This window comes from Vidua macroura, chromosome 36 (assembly GCF_024509145.1).
Source record: "Vidua macroura isolate BioBank_ID:100142 chromosome 36, ASM2450914v1, whole genome shotgun sequence".
In the NCBI taxonomy this organism is placed as follows: Eukaryota; Metazoa; Chordata; class Aves; order Passeriformes; family Viduidae; genus Vidua; species Vidua macroura.
Window position 1 is genome coordinate 862,083 of NC_071606.1, and position 15,616 is coordinate 877,698.

Consider the following 15,616-nt stretch of genomic DNA (forward strand, 5'->3'; position numbering starts at 1 on the left):
GCAGTGATTTCCACCGTCGTCGTGTCACCTGGCCAGGTCACTCGAGCGGTTGCCGAGTGGACACGACGGCATGAAAGAGCTCGTGTAGGTCAGGCGCAACCTGCAGGCAGAGCTGTGAGCCCAGAGCAGTGACACTGCTGTGCCTCTGTCTTCATGCCTGTCACTCTGGTGGCTCTGTCACCTGGCAGCCGTTCCCTGCCAAAGGTGCTTTTGTGTGGAGGTTTGAACAGCGGTGCTGGGGCCCTGGCAAGTGCGATCTCAGTGCTGTGATCCGGAGGCTTGTTCATACAGAAGGGTTTAGGACATGGCATGGAAGGGAGGAAGCCTTGCAGGAAAACAGAGGCTCTTTCCAACAGCATGCTGCCACCTCTTAGCGCTGTTCTTCTCCTGACTCGGTTGGAGAGGCAAAGGTAGAGGGCAGTTCTGAGCCAACTGATGTTTCTACACCAGGCCAGAGGTGCAGGAGCTTTTTGGGTGCAGCTGTTTCCTCATCTTCTTTTTGCTGCTTAGAGTCAGTTTAACACTTTGTCCTATTCTCAAACAGTGGGAATATAGAAACCTAAAGAGGAATGTCCTGAGTTCCCTAGCTCCATGTTCCTTAGAAGGGACTTAGGAATTATTTAACATCATTAAAATTTAGAGTAAAAATTATGGTGGCCTAGGGCAGTTCTCTGGATGACCCAAGTGACACAAGAGCTTAATGCCACTGAGATAGGTTTTGCAAAGTGCACTGGTGCCTTTAAAATGCGACATATTAGTAGAAGTTACTGTTCATTTTAGGGTGGAATAGGTAAACTGATGCCCTTGAAGGGTTATAGGAAACGGTTTTTCTTCTGCCATGGGGATGGCACTAAATGTCCTGTGCTGAGCTAGTTTCTTTTCCTGCAGGATTATTCCCACCAGCTCGTCTGCATGACTGAAAGTGAAAGGATAGTTGTGCCAATTCGGGCCATTGGTGGCCGAACTATCCTGACCTTCCCTGAGCAGCTGGACTTCTCGGCCTGTCCGGTCAAGTACAGCACCCAGAAGACTCTGCTGGTTCGCAATGTCGGTAACCGGGCAGCTCATTACCAGCTGAGCACCCAGAGGTGAGGATCTGTCCTTGTGCAAAACACCTTTGGGTGATAACAGGGCTGGGAAAGAGCAACAAAAGGAAGCAGAGCGTGGCAGCTGCTGCCCTCTCTTTGTGTTGCAGTCCTTTCTCCGTGGTTCCGACCACGGGAACTCTGGGCGCTGGCGACAGCATGCGGGTGACAGTGGGATTTCACCCGCTGACGACCGGTGACCATTCCGGGTGGCTGTGCTGCAACACCGGTGAGTGCTGGGCCCTGCACGGGGCACAGGACACTTCTCCACCATTGCTCCCTGTTGTCCCATCCCATGGGGATTGTCCCATCCCCCTCCATTCCCTCCAGAGGTCCCTCCCCTGTTCCAGCTTTACCCCAAAGAAAACAGAGTTTTCTGTTGTGTTAGCAACTGTTGTGTTGATAACTGTTTTCTGTTGTGTGATCAACTGTTCTGTTGTGTTTATCAAGCCCCTTGGTGTTTAGGGGCTTGATAAAGTGGATCCCCTCTACCAGGGCTAAGATTTTTGCACTCCTGTTTTGCTGGGAGTTGCTGAGTGGAGGAAGGAGGAACCCTGATTCTGCACGACCGTGAGGCTGTGCCTGGGTGAAGTTTTGTTTTATTCCTGGGCAGTGCTGTATGCGAGGTGTGAGGTTTCCATCAGACTCTCTCCAGTGCAATGTGTTTCTTGCACACCTCTGTCCCGGATGCTGCTTCTCCATTGGCTTGTCGCAGACCCTTTTTCTATGTTGCCCTTCCACATATATTTAGTTTCTGTCTAATAACATTTCCAGGCCCTCGAGTTCCTGTTTGGTGACAAATCAAGACAAATTTTTCCTCGTCCCCATTTCCCAGGCTGTTCAAGCTGTTGCAAACATCTGTCATAATCATCTATCTCACATCTATCTCGCATTTGATTTCTTGACTGAGGAATCCCATTCAGTCTTCATGTAGAAGCTGTTCTGTACTTATTGATCTTTGCTTTGTCCCTTTTTTATTGAATTTGCAATGCTCCAGCTTGGGTTTTGAGATCAGAACAAGATAAAATATTTCACGACTAATGCGGCTGTGGGTTTGGACATGGAGATGATGATGATTTTCACAGTGTTCATTTTGTAGTGGTTTGTCATATTGCAGAGCCAGGCTGGTTGTGTTTCCTCACCTGTGTCCCCTCCTGCTGTGGGCTGTCACTTCGCTTGTTCCTCTGGGCCTCCTTTTGCTGCCCACATGCCCCCAGGCGTATTTGCTGGTCAGGAACAAGGGATGCAAGGGATCAGGAGAGACAGGAGTCTCGTGGGATGCCCAGGGCAGACCCTGGGCAAGCCAGGACTGAACTGGGCTCCTCAGCATCACCTGAAGGACTTTGATGCAGAAATCACGGTGATCTGAGTGGGTCACTGGAGCACATTGACAAATCTCACTGTACATGCTGTCAGCTTGGGGTCAAATATGCACAAACACTCTCAGAAATCAGGTGTTTAAGGAGGTGCCCAGGACATCCTCACGCTGTACGCCCAGAGCTGTCAGGATGTGATAAATGTACTGATCCATGGAACTGCTCATTCAGCTAAAAGCTGTGACACTTTCTTCTGTGACCTGCAGTTTGCTCTGGTCCTTGTGCTTCCATCAGCAACTGAGCTGAGCAAAGACTCCCCTTTGCTTTGTTCCAGGTGAAGAAACTATCCACACAGAGCTCCACGGAGAAGCTGGAGCTGTCCGTGTTGGGTTGAGCACAAATTCTGTGGAGGTTGAGACGACTTTCATCACCATGTCCAACCACGCTACCATGTTCATTAAAAACAGGAGTAACGTCACGGCTCACTTCCAGTGGAAGACTTTTCCTACTGAGGAAGAGGAAAATAAAGAGAAGAGGAGGTTGGTCTGACAGATCCATTTCAGTGAGATACACGGCCCACGGCTAAAACTGACGTGTGGCCTCAGGGGGGTGTTGGTGCTTTTGAGTGCTTTAGGCCAAGGAAACCATGCCTGGCTCTCAGGTGTGTGTCCCTGCTGGCTTCAGGAGCTCAGCACTTAGCATTCCATTCCACTTCTCCAACCAAGGATGGCATTTTGGCAAGGAAAGGTTGGTTGCAATGACTGGATTTCCTCAAGTTCTCATTGGGCTTTTGCCTCTCTGATCTTCTTCCTCCATGGCCTGGCAAGATCCTTCAACAGCTCACCCTCTTTCCAAAGGTGATACACCCTCTTTTTTTCCCTTAGTTCCTTCAGAAGCTCCTTGCCCATCCAGGCTGGTTGTCTTCCCTGTCAGCTCGCCTTTCAGCACACAGGGACAGTCTGTTCCTGTGCCTTCAAGACTTCTTTCTTGAAGTATGTCCATCCTTCCTGGACCCCTTTGTCTTTAAGGGCTGTTTCCCAGGGTTCTCGCCAAATCAGTCTCTTGAACAGGCCAAATCTGCCCTCCAGAAGTCCAGAGTGGAAGTTTTGTTGATGCCCCTCCTTGTTTCACCGAATATTGAGAACTCTGTTCTTTCACGGTCACTGTAGCCCAGACAGTGGTGAACAGATGAAGTTCATTTAGTCATTAGGGAACTTCCTGGTGATATCCCTGCTGTACCTGGACCCCAGGGAGGCAGCAGACTGCCCTGTGGAATGGATCCAGTCGATCTACAGGGCCCTCAGCTCCCCTTAGAAGGGAGTCACCTACTACCACTACCCTTCTTTTCCTCTTAATGCTTGAGGCTGTGATCTGTGTGACAGAGCAAGTGCAGCTGGGAGACTCTCCAGGCAGAATTTTTTCTGTAGTGTCAACTGGCAGAGCCTCTGGAGCCAAGCCTCATACCTATTCTGTCAGGGCACCTGGGTAGGTGGTGGGGGTCAGGACGGAATTTTATGACCTCCCCAGCAGAGACCCATTTCCATTCCCCACTGTCTCCTAGGTCTCCTCCTTCTGCCTGATGCCAAGAAGGGCAGGGCTCCTCTGGCTCCTGCTGCGCTTCTCTCAGGGTTGGACGGCTGTAACTCCACCAGTTTATTTCTGTGACGCTCTCCCTAATGCTCCTCAGCCTTTCCACTTCTTCCTTAAGCTCTGCCACCGGGCAGAGCAGATCATTCAGCTGCCCACACCACACGCAGGTGTCTTTTGCACTTCCTCTGGTATTAACACCAGGCTCAGACCCTCCCTGCAGCCAGGGGCCTGGACAGCTGCGTCCTTCCTGGGGGGTTCTGTTTGACTTACTGCACTCCTGCTGGCAGCAGCAGCAGCAGCAATGGCTTTTCATCATTTGTAAACCATAGCTGGGGCAAATAAGAAAAAGCAGAAAGAAGAAATCCCTGCCCCTGTCCCTGTCCCTGCCCTGCCCCTGTCCCTGCCCCTGTCCCTGTCCCTGCCCCTGTCTGTCGCAGCCGCCCGCCCATCGATGGCTGGGCGCTCCCCGCCCTCCCCCATCGCACTCCCTGCCGCCGCCTGCAGACTTTTCCCCCCGGCCCAGTCTCTCCTCAGCCAGTTCGCACAGCGGCAGCGGCGGGAGGGCCGGCAGCGGGCCGACACCCAGGCAGCCGGGGCCTTCGGCCGGCAGGGCGAGAGCCCGCTGCAGAGGCAGGGCGGGCACGCTTAGCGCCCTCCCTTTCCCAAGGAGCTTGCTCCTCGGCTCTCGCCGAGCCTTCTGCTTTGCCGGCCTTCCTTCCTTGCTGCTCAGGGCCGGCCCCGGCCGAGCCTGCGGCGGGACGGCAGCGGGGGGAGCGGCTGAAGGGAGGGAGCCACATTCCACACTCCATTTCCCAGCTGTTGGTGCCCTTGGTGCCTCCGAGTTCTGCTTGCCCAGCCCCAGGGACGCTCTCCTGCCCCTGCACGCTCAGCCAGGCTGAGATGGTCACTGATGGTTTCTCTGTCAGCCTCTCCCAGCCCAGCCCAGCTCCCTGCAAGCTCTGCCAGCTGCCCTGAGCTCTGTGCAGCACCAAGGGCCTCTCCCCAGCACAGCCCAGCCGGCTCTGGCCCCACAGCTCTGCTCAGGCCAGGCTGCTCTGGCCACTGGCCCCACGGCCTCAGCCCCTGGCAAGGGCACAGCAGCAGCTGCAGCTCAGCCAGGACTCAGCCCCAGCCATGGGGGAAGGGGCTTGCCCAAGGCACAAGGAGGCTCCCTGGCTGCCCTGCTCCCCTCGGGCTCAGGTGCTGAGAGCTCTGCAGCCCCTGCTGCCATCCCATCTGCCCAGGCCAGCACAAGAGCCCCGGCCTTGGGGCCCTCCAGAGCTGCTCCTGCTCCAGGCCCAGGGCCCATCCCAGAGCTGGGGCAGCCACAAAGCTGTGCCCATTTCTGCTCATTGCTGCTCTGATGAGGATGCATCCTCAGCCACTTGGAGGTTGCTGATGGATTTTACTACTCCACAGGCCTCTTCTTTCTTGAGTTCTTCAATTCAGGACTTCAGTGAGAAAAGCTCAGAAACATTTGTTCAAAACACCCAAACAAGAGAAGCCCATGGGAATAATTCAAGTCTTCAGTTCTTCTGTGGTTAATTAGACAGATTTCAGAAGTCTATTCAGTGTGAATCTAATATATTGAAAACAATGAAGAGAGAATAGTTTTGTCCTGTTAAGTTTTCTCTTCCTGTTTATAGAGTGATAGCAGCAATGTCCAATTGATATTGATCCCCTGCACCTCCTAATGCAGTCTGAACAGATATGAAAATCAAGAGCCTTCATGGCTGACAATCAAAACCACTTTGTCCCTACCCCCACCCACCATTTCCCTCAGCCAAGCCCTGGCAATCAGAGCAGCTGAGGAATGGAGTCACATCCAGGGGTGTCCCCAGAGCTCAGGACTGGGGCCTGGTCATTTAAATCTCTTTATTGCTGATCTGGATAAGGGCATAGAGGGCAGCCTCAGTCAGTTCCCAGGTGACACCAAGCTGGGTGGGAGTGTGGCTGTGCTGGAGGGCAGGAAGCTCTGAATAGGGTAGCAACAAATCTTCTACACTGGAATTAGGAAGGGCAGACTTTGGCCTTTTTAGGGTTCTGATTTGGGGAGTAGTGAATCAGGTACTGATGTTTTTAAGGGAATCAACCCTTAAAAGGAAAGAGGTCCAGGAAGGATGAAGACATTTCAAGAAAGCAATCTGAAGGGGGAAGTCCCAGTGTGCCAAAAGATGAGCTAGTGAGGAAAATTACTGTCCAGGCTGCCCATGCAGCTTTTTTGGGAACACAGGGGAAAAAAAGGACAAGCAACTCAGGAAGTGTTTATGGACTTTGTTTAAGGCTATATGGAAAGAAAATTAGAGAGGTGAAAGCTCAGTTAGAACTAAACCTGGTGGCTTCTGTAAAAAAAATATCTTTTTATAAAAAAAAATTATTATCTTTTTTAAATAAAAAAAAATTAGCAAAACCAGGGAGAAGGAGAATCTCTGTTCTTTATTGGATGCAGTGGAGAATATAACTAAAGATAAAGGGGTCACAAGCTCAGTTCCTACAGAGAGAACTAAAGATTAAGTAACTAAAGAGAAGGAAAAGGCTGAGCTACTTGACACCTTGTTTGTCTCAGTTTTCAACAAGAAGACAGGTTGTCCTCAGGACAAGTGTTCTCCTGAGCTGGTAAATGGGGACAGGGAGCAGAACAGCCCCCTGTAATCCAGGAGGAAGCAGTTGGGACCTGTTGAGCCACTCAGATGCTCACAGGTGTATGGGATTGGATGGGATCCATGCTAGGGGGTTGAGGGAGCTGGTGGATGAGCTCCCCAAGCTGCTCTCCATCATTTATCATCAGTCCTGGCTCAGCAGGGAGGTCCCAGGGGACTGGAGGTGCCAGTGTGAGCCCATCGCCAAGAAGGGCTGGAAGGAGGAGCTGGGGAGCTCCAGGGCTGTCAGCCTGACCTCGGTGCCCAGCAAGGTTATGGAAGAGATCACCTTGAGTGCCATCACAGGGCACCTGCAGGATGGCCGAGGGATCAGAGCCAGCCAGCGTGGATTTGAAGATCTACACTGATGATCTGGATGAGGGGACTGAGTCCACCATCATCAAATTTGCAGATGACACCAAACTGGGTGGGAGTGTGGATCTGCTGGAGGGTAGGAGGGCTCTGCACAGGGCCCTGGACAGGCTGGATCCAGGGGCCAAATCCAACAAGGTGAGGCTGAACAAGTCCAAGTGCCGGGTCCTGCACTTTGGCCACAACAACCCCTGCAGCACTACAGGCTGGGGACAAAGGGGCTGGACAGCTGCCAAGCAGAAAGGGACCTGGGGGACTGATGGACAGCAGGCTGGGCATGAGCCAGCAGTGTGCCCAGGTGGCCAAGAAGGCCAATGGCTCCTGGGCTGGATCAGGAATGCTGTGGCCAGCAGGAGCAGGGCAGTGATTCTTGCCCTGCACTCAGCACTGGTTGGGCAGCACCTCGAGTGCTATGTGCAGTTCTGGGTCTCCAATTTAGGAAGGACATGGAGGGGCTGGAGAGTGTCCAGAGAAGGGCAGCAGGGCTGCTGAGGGGTCTGGAACACAAGTCCTGTGAGGAGAAGCTTGGCCGCCACAAGCCAGTTATCCCTGTGGTAACTTTTCTGACACCTCCTGCTTAAAACCCAAAAAGCCAGAAGGATCGTGAGGCCCCGCTTTCACAGTCTGTATTCGTACTGAAAATCAAGATCAAGCGAGCTTTTGCCCTTCTGCTCCGCGGGAGGTTTCCGTCCTCCCTGAGCTCGCCTTAGGACACCTGCGTTACGCTTTGACAGGTGTACCGCCCCAGTCAAACTCCACACCTGCCGCTGTCCCCGGAGCGGGTCGTGGCCGGCGCGCGCCCAGCCTCCCACTTATTCTACACCTCTCATGTCTCTCCACAGCGCCAGACTAGAGTCAATCTCAACAGGCTCTTCTTTCCCCGCTGATTCCGCCAAGCTCGTTCCCTTGGCTGTGGTTTCACTGGATAGTAGGTGATAGAAATGGGCCAGGAGACCAGCTCCTTTTAAAGGCCTTTATTGAGTGATCAGCTCTGGGTGGGAGCCTGAGGGGTCGCGCACACCGCCGCTGCTCCCTTTGGCGACGCAGAGGAGGAGGTGATCAGTTTTGCTTTGCGGCAGGACTGGGACTCCAGTCCTCGCGGGCGTGCCTAGGAAGACGTCTCCCGGCTCATTGACTAGGGTCCTCATCTCAGTATGATTACCTTTAGATGGTGGTGATCTCCAAAACCTGGTTGATGGTACAGGGGGACTCTTCCCCACTGAGTCTTGTCACTTAATTTTCTAAATCTCCATGTCGGCTCGTTGTTTCCAGGGCCTCTTGTGGAGTCTTCTTCTGCCTAGCTTCATTTGCATATTACCGGAGCTATTTCCGGCCGCCATTTTGGGAGCAGCGGAGGCAATACCCGAGAGACTCAATAAGGGTACCAATAAAGGGATTCAAGAGTGGAGGAAGTAACAAGGGGTACAACTGGAGTATTAACACAAGGGGGTACAACAATTCAACAGTGGGGGAAGTAACGGGGGGGGTATTACAACAAGGGTACAACTGGAGTGAATATGGTGTACAATAAAGGTGTCTAACAATTATCAGCTTATTTCAACTATCTTAACTTTACCGAATTTATTCATGACAGTAGGTAGGGACAGTGGGAATCTCGTTCATCTATTCATGTGCGTCACTAATTAGATGACGAGGCATTTGGCTGTTTTTCGAACACATATATAGAATATATGTTCCTTTTCCGGGTTAAGTAAAGGTGGCCCGTCCACCTTGGACAAGTCCGGTGAAGTGGTCCAATTTGGTTGTAAATTGACACGTTATGAAATAATAGGTTCTGTCCCTACTCACTATCAGCTACCTAACTGACTTGTGGCTGCCCTACGTCCCTAGCTGTGGTCTAACTTATTAAAAAAAATATAAGACAGTACAAAAAAAAGAGCACTATATAACAATACAAAATTAACATAATAAAAACCAACAAAAGGCAGTAAAAAGGAAACAACACTACACCTACTCTGGGTTATGCAGTTTTCTGGCCCTACTGGGGAACATATGTACAATGTCCACAGATGACAGGAGCGCTCTTGTGGAAAAAGTCTCTGCAATTGTCACTTGCCTCGATTTAGAGAGGCCAAGAGTATTCAAAAGTTCAAAGTTCCCTTGGTGGCATTTCCCCCGCGCTCCTAGGGGAAAGCCCATAAAGACAACGTCCTTTGCGTTGGTGAAACTCCCAGCTGATGGGAACAAACTTTCTGACTGACTGCAGAGGCCAGGACAAAGCTGAGTGGTTTCCCTGCCATGCCCCAGCCCTTCCTGGCCTCAGGGGCTGATGGCATTTGTGCTCCCTCAGGTTCATGTCCCCACACCAACAGCATGGCTGTGCTCCCACCAGCTCTGTGCAATGCAAACAGGGGCTCCTGAGCCAGTGCTGCTGTGTCTGTGCCTGCAAGGATGTGGCACCTCTGTGAGCTGGGGAAGAGGCCAGGGCTGCAGAGGGGGGATAATGTTGGCAGCTCCATGAGGACACTCTGGGACACTGCCCTGGGCTGTCCAGCACAGTGGGGAAGGACCAGCCCCTGCTCTGCTGTTCCTTCCCCTCTCCCCTAGGACCCTGGCTGAGCACCAGCCATGCTGTTTGCCCCCAGCCTGCCCACGGCCAGCCTGGGGCTGCTCACGGGGGTTTTTCTCTGTTGAGCATTGGCCTGGCCGTGTTCTTGAGAGAGCCTGGGCAAAGGAGCCTGGAGTCCCCAGACCCTGGCCTGAGGCGTCAGCACTGCCCCAGCAGTGCCCATGGCCTGTCCCTGCTACAGCCCTGGCACTGCCACCCCCAGGACTGTGCCTGGCCCCGAGAGCACTCAGGCCCTGCAGCAACACCAGGGCCACCAGGGCAGCCGGGCAGTGGCACAGGAGCAGCACTGGCACCACCAAGTGCTGCTGCTGCTGGGCACAGCTGCTGTGCCAGCACTGATCTGCCCCCAGCTCTGCACACAGACATTGCTGCTGCAGCTCTAGAGAAGGCAACAAAAGGGGCATCTCTGCAAAAAACTTTGCTGGGAGATCCTTGAGTTCCTTTAAAGCTACCGAGAGTGCAGCCCCTCATTGACACAGTCTGTGGCTACAGGGAAGGTGGAGAGAAACAAAATGAGAAATGCCACAAGGAATGGCTTTCCTTTGTGGACAATACGTGAAAACTAATATAAAGGTAAAAAACCCCCACAACCAAACCAACAAGAAGTATCAAAGATGACTTTTATTCCAAGTGATTTAGAGTTTATTACAATTGATTTGCCAGCACTTGAATGATCCTGAAATCATCCAGTCATCAGTGTCCACACTGCAGCCTTGAGCTCCTGGTTCCTCAGGCTGTAGATGAGGGGGTTCAGGGCTGGAGGCACCACCGAATACAGAACTGACAGTGCCAGATCCATGGATGGGGAGGAGATGGAGAGGGGCTTCAGGCAGACAAATGTGCCAGTGGTGACAAACAGGGAGAGCATGGCCAGGTGAGGGAGGCAGGTGGAAAAGGCTTTGTGCCCTCCCTGCTCAGAGGGGATCCTCAGCACGGCGCTGAGGATCTGCACATCGGAGAAAACAAAGAACACAAATCATATGAGTCCTAAACAGGCACTAACTGCAATGAACCCAAGTTCCCTGAGATAGGATGTGGAGCACGTGAGCTTGAGGATCTGAGGGATTTCACAGAAGAAGTGGCCTAGGGCATTGTCCTGGCACAGGGGCAGGGAAAATGTATTGGCTGGGTGCAGCAGTGAAAAGAGAAAGCCACTGGCCCAGGCAGCTGCTGCCATGTGGGCACAAGCTCTGCTGCCCAGGAGGGTCCCGTAGTGCAGGGCTTTGCAGATGGGCATGTAGCGGTCGTAGCACATGATGGTAAGAAGGGAGAACTCTGCTGAAATGAAAAAGACAAAAAAAAAAATAGTTGGACTGCACATCCTGTATAGGAGCTGGTCCTGGTGTCCCAGAGGGAATTGTGCATGGCTTTGGGGACAGCGGTGCAGATGGAGCCCAGGTGGCTGAGGGCCAGGTTGAGCAGGAAGAAGAACATGGGCATGTGCAGGTGGTGGCCGCAGGCTCCGGCGCTGATGATGAGGCCGTTGCCCAGGAGGGCAGCCAGGGAGATGGCCAGGGAGAGGCAGAAGTGCAGGAGCTGCAGCTGCCACGTGTCTGCCACGTGCCAGCAGGAGGAAGTGGCTGATGGAGCTGCTGTTGGACATTGGCTGTGGCTGGGCATTGGGTTCTGCCCTGTGGAAAAAGACAGTGATGAGTTAGAGGAGATACCTGTAACCAAAATGAAAGCCATTTTTCCACCTCATGACTCAGCAGGAGTTTCTCCAATAAAGAAACAAAGCTTTTGCTGAAGCTCCCACTCTGCCCATGACAGGAACTCCTGTGCCAGTCTGGGACATCCCGGCTCTTTGGCAGCCTGGGGACTCCTGGGATGTCACCGTGGAACCCCCGTGAGTGCCTGTGACAGATCGGTGACTTTGCAACCCAAGGTGCCCTGGGATGTCACCATGGAATGGCTGTGACTGCCTCTGACCACACGGCTCTTTACCATCTCCAGAAGGCCCTGGGAGGTCTCCATGGAGCCCCTGTCTCTGCCTGTGACATTCCAGTTCTTGAACAGCCTGGAGACTCTTGGGAAGTCCCCATGGAACCCCTCTGAGGGCCTGTGGCAACTCGGTTCCTTCCTAGGCAAACATCACCAGCCCCCCTGTTGCTATGGTCAGTTTCCATGGCAACCTTCACCAGCCCCCTGTTCCTATGGTGGGGTGGTTTTGCATGGGAGGCGCTTATGGAAGAAATGCAAAGAGAAGCTGCTAGCAGTTTCCTCCATGTCTGACACAAAAAGCAATCAGTAATTAGCTTTGAGAATTGACAATCTGTTAAAGCCCTGAGAAAGCTGATAAGCCTCTGTGAACATGCATGTAAAAAAGGAAAAATCCTGGGAGATCCCTCTTTCTTTTCCAGGAGGATGGCCTGGCAAAAGAGTCAGAAAATACAGATATTGAGATGAGAACAAGATTTGAAATACCAAACCTTAATTACTGAGCATCTCGAAAGCAATAATACAGCCAAGCTGAAAGCAATCCCCCCTTCTGATTAAACAATGCCCTTTACTTACAGATAGATCCAAAGGTCAAATGGAATGTTCTGTCTCACCCCCCAATGTATGGTTCATCCCTCACCTGTAACCCTCCCCTGAAGTATCAGGTGTCTCTAACCCCATTGGCCCAAGTCCTGTTCCAGCCCACCTTGAAGCCCCCTGATAAGATGTGGCCGAGGGACCGGACGCTCTCTTGGACCTTCCTCTTGGGACGCTCACCCTCTCTCTCTCTCTCACCCCCCGCTCTCCCTGGGCCTGCCACGAGTTGCGGCTAGCAACTCCAAGCAGGGCCCTTCACCCCTTAGAATAAATCAAATGTTCTAAAGACCTGGCTTCAGAGATCCTTCATCACCCCCCATCCAAACCGTCCTGGAGCCCAGCAGTCCCCGCAGTCCCCAAAGCTGGGGGGCCAATCTGCCCACACTGGGAGCCTCCATGAATGTCCAGCTCCTTCTCCTGGGGCTGTCAGCACGGGGTCCATTGCCATCCGGTTCCATCCCCCTGACTGGCACTGATCTCCAAGGAAGCCTGGCCCAAAGTTCAGCCAAAGCCTCAGCCAAAGTTCCCCAATTAGGACACTGCGGAGTCTTGCACAATTCCTTTTCAAGATGATGTCAGCACATCAATGAGATCATAGCACTTGTCCATCTAGTCAAGAATCCCCCACGGGGACACTCTGCTCTCTCATCAATGGAGCACAAAGCAGCAACATTCCAGAGGAAAATCTTTGCCCATGGGCACTGCGGCTCCTTGGGCAAGTTCCAGAGCAAACAGTCAAGGCAGTGGCCTGAAATGTTTTCCCAGCTGGGTCACCAGAGATCCCAGATGCATCCACAGTGTCCCTGTGGAAAGAGAGAAGCAGGAGCCTTTCACTAATTTCACTTATGTCAAACAGGAATCGCAGCCATGGACATGTCTTGGGAACCACTTCTCCACTTCTTTTTTCCTTCTTGGAACCTGGGACAAATATCTGGATACTCCTGGGAAAAAAAACCAGGGACACTGGGATTCTCTGTGACTCAGGCAAGGCTCCCACAGGCTTCAGCACCCAAACCTTTGACCCCCACTGTGGTTCTCCTGAAAAATATGAGTGGCAATTCCCAAACAGGGCCACAGGAAGGTTTTATGGCCGGGCAGAAGTTAGAGGAGTGGCATGTGGTGAACAGTTGAAAAAGCAGAAGTTTCCAAGTCCTTGAACTTCAGAGGCTACAAGGAGAAAGCTTGAAGTTTTTATGGTCCATTAATCTCTGTCTTCCCTCTGTTCATTTGGCACATTCCAAGTCCAGAGCAGATTATGGGAAGCTGTCGCCTTCTGCTGAGAAGGCGGGCGACCTGGTTTCAAGACACAGCACGGCGACCCGGCCTCCCCCAGGTCACTCGGGCCACAGACATGCACAGACACCAATGTGGTGGATGGTCAAATGGCGTTTATTATCTCATCTCGTGAGGTTAAATAGTCAAGGGGGCTTTACTACGTCAAAGGGGGGATGGTGGGTCTGGCTAGGGTTAGTAAGGAGTGGAAAACTACTGGGGTTAGGAGGGGCTGCATGCTTCAGGGGTGATTGATCACTTATAGCAGGATGAGGGGGGAAGGGTCTTGCTTTCTGTCACATCCCGAGATTTTCCGTTCGCCTGTCCCTATCTACCACATCTCCCCCCCCCCTTTTTTACTAATGAATGAGGTAGTTATAAACATAGGCACTAAGGTGAGGTATAAAGTTATAATTTGATAAGGGAAAAGGGGTTTTGGTAAACCTGAGTAATCTTCGCAAGGGAAGTTTAGAGAACCTTTGTGACTGGCAGTGTCCTCTGTTTTTGGTTCACAGCATTTGTTGCTGGCCTATAAACAGGATGTTGGCCCGTTCTAGGCGAGCTTGAACAAATGAGACCAGCTTGTTTAGCAGGCATGGTCCAAATGTAAGGGTTAAAAGCAGTATTGCTAGCGGACCTATCAGGGTGGAAATTAGAGTGGTGAGCCATGGCGATTGATTGAACCAGGACTCGAACCAGCTCTGTTGGGTTTCCCTGTCTTTCTTTCTTTGAGCCAGTCTATCTCGGAGTTCTGCCATGGAGTCTTTAACGACTCCTGTGTGGTCCGCATAGAAGCAGCATTCCTCCTTCAAGGCGGCACACAGACCTCCTTGCTGCATGAACAAGAGGTCCAGTCCTCGCCTGTTCTGTAAGACCACTTCCAAAAGCGAGGAAACTGATTTCTCTAGAAAGGAGATGGATTTCTCGATCCTCTGCAGGTCCTCATAGATGGTCATCTGCAGCTGAGCAAGCCCTTGGTGTTGGGTCGCGAGGGCTGAGACACCCGTGGCTGTGCCAGCTGCTCCCAGGCCGAGCAGCATTGCGATAGTCACTCCCGTTATTATTTCTCTTTTGTGGAGTCGGCCGGGCTCCTCAAAGAGGTGGTATACCTCTTCGTCTGAGTGGTACAGGACCCTAGGAACAATCAGAACTTGGACACAGAAGTCGATAGCGTCATTGAACTTGGCAAGGAACATGCAAGGACTCACCCCAGATCTCTGACAAACCCACATCCCCGATGCGGATGGGACCGCCCACTTGTTGATCTTTCTGTTGGGCTTGACAACTTCGGTGCAGAAGTTGCCTTTCTGCTTTGCCAAGGCTGCATTGCCAAAGCATTTGCCCTGGCCTGTGACTTGACTCAGGGTGATTCCCCTATGGGGAGTGTCCCACCTGCACTGGTGGGGGGCTTCGGCTGTGGAGTAACTGAAGGGGGTGTTTAGAGCAACTCCTTCGTAGAAAGGAGGTTTGACATCGTAACAAAGCCAGCAGGAGTTGGTTAGGTTTGGGTTGGATTCATTCAAGGATAGAAAGGCAGCCTCTAGCATGCGGAAGATTGGGTCTGAGTCCGACTCGGCTAAGCGGCCTATTTGGAAGGCATCTGCATGGCCGGTCGGGATATCAGTGGCCTTTGTGGGTAAGGTTTTGGGATGGGTTATGTTTCTCCCTTTCAGCACGTCCTTAATGACCTTATTGGGTCTTACCGGTCGGGGTGCCGGTGGTTGGAGCCTGATAATTCGCACATTCACCCACTCTTTTGGCCCTTTGAGGACTACTGTCCACGTTCTGCCTGTGGCCCAACTAGGGTGTTCTGGCTGCAGAACTGTCATGTTATAGTCTGTGCACTTCCGATATTTGGGCTGTGTATAATGGTTGTTATAGACCCCTTTCGCGATGGCGGGCTTTTTACAGCCGGTAGGTGCCCAGGTGAACTGTAAAAATCTATCGGGCTCCTGTGGTTCCCACCCCTCTCCTGATGGTCTGGCATCTGTGACAATGGTTTCACAGCCCCAGTGTCCGCAATATCCCCACCCCGGGTAGTTACAGTACTTCTTCCCAGGGTTGGAGGCCGGACACCAGTAGGACAGGTACATGTACATGACGTGTGGGTGCTGGGGTCGTATTTTTGGTCGTCCTGGAAACAGGTCGGCGATATGGAACACGAAGGATGGGGTGCCTGCCGTGGTGATTTCTTTGAATACCTTGTCACTTGAAAGA

General features: G+C 52.4%; 1 protein-coding gene and 1 long non-coding RNA gene across 2 annotated transcripts in view; both read left to right on the forward strand.

Annotated features, from left to right (window-relative positions):
- The window catches only part of LOC128821200 (zinc finger protein 208-like), a 1,118,338-nt gene that overhangs the window by 839,244 nt on the left and 263,478 nt on the right, over window positions 1-15,616 (forward strand). The window lies entirely within an intron of this gene.
- LOC128821220 (uncharacterized) lies at window positions 993-2,821 on the forward strand. Its single transcript, XR_008441048.1, has 3 exons — window positions 993-1,088; window positions 1,196-1,314; window positions 2,736-2,821. It is a non-coding gene; the product is annotated as an uncharacterized LOC128821220 (long non-coding RNA).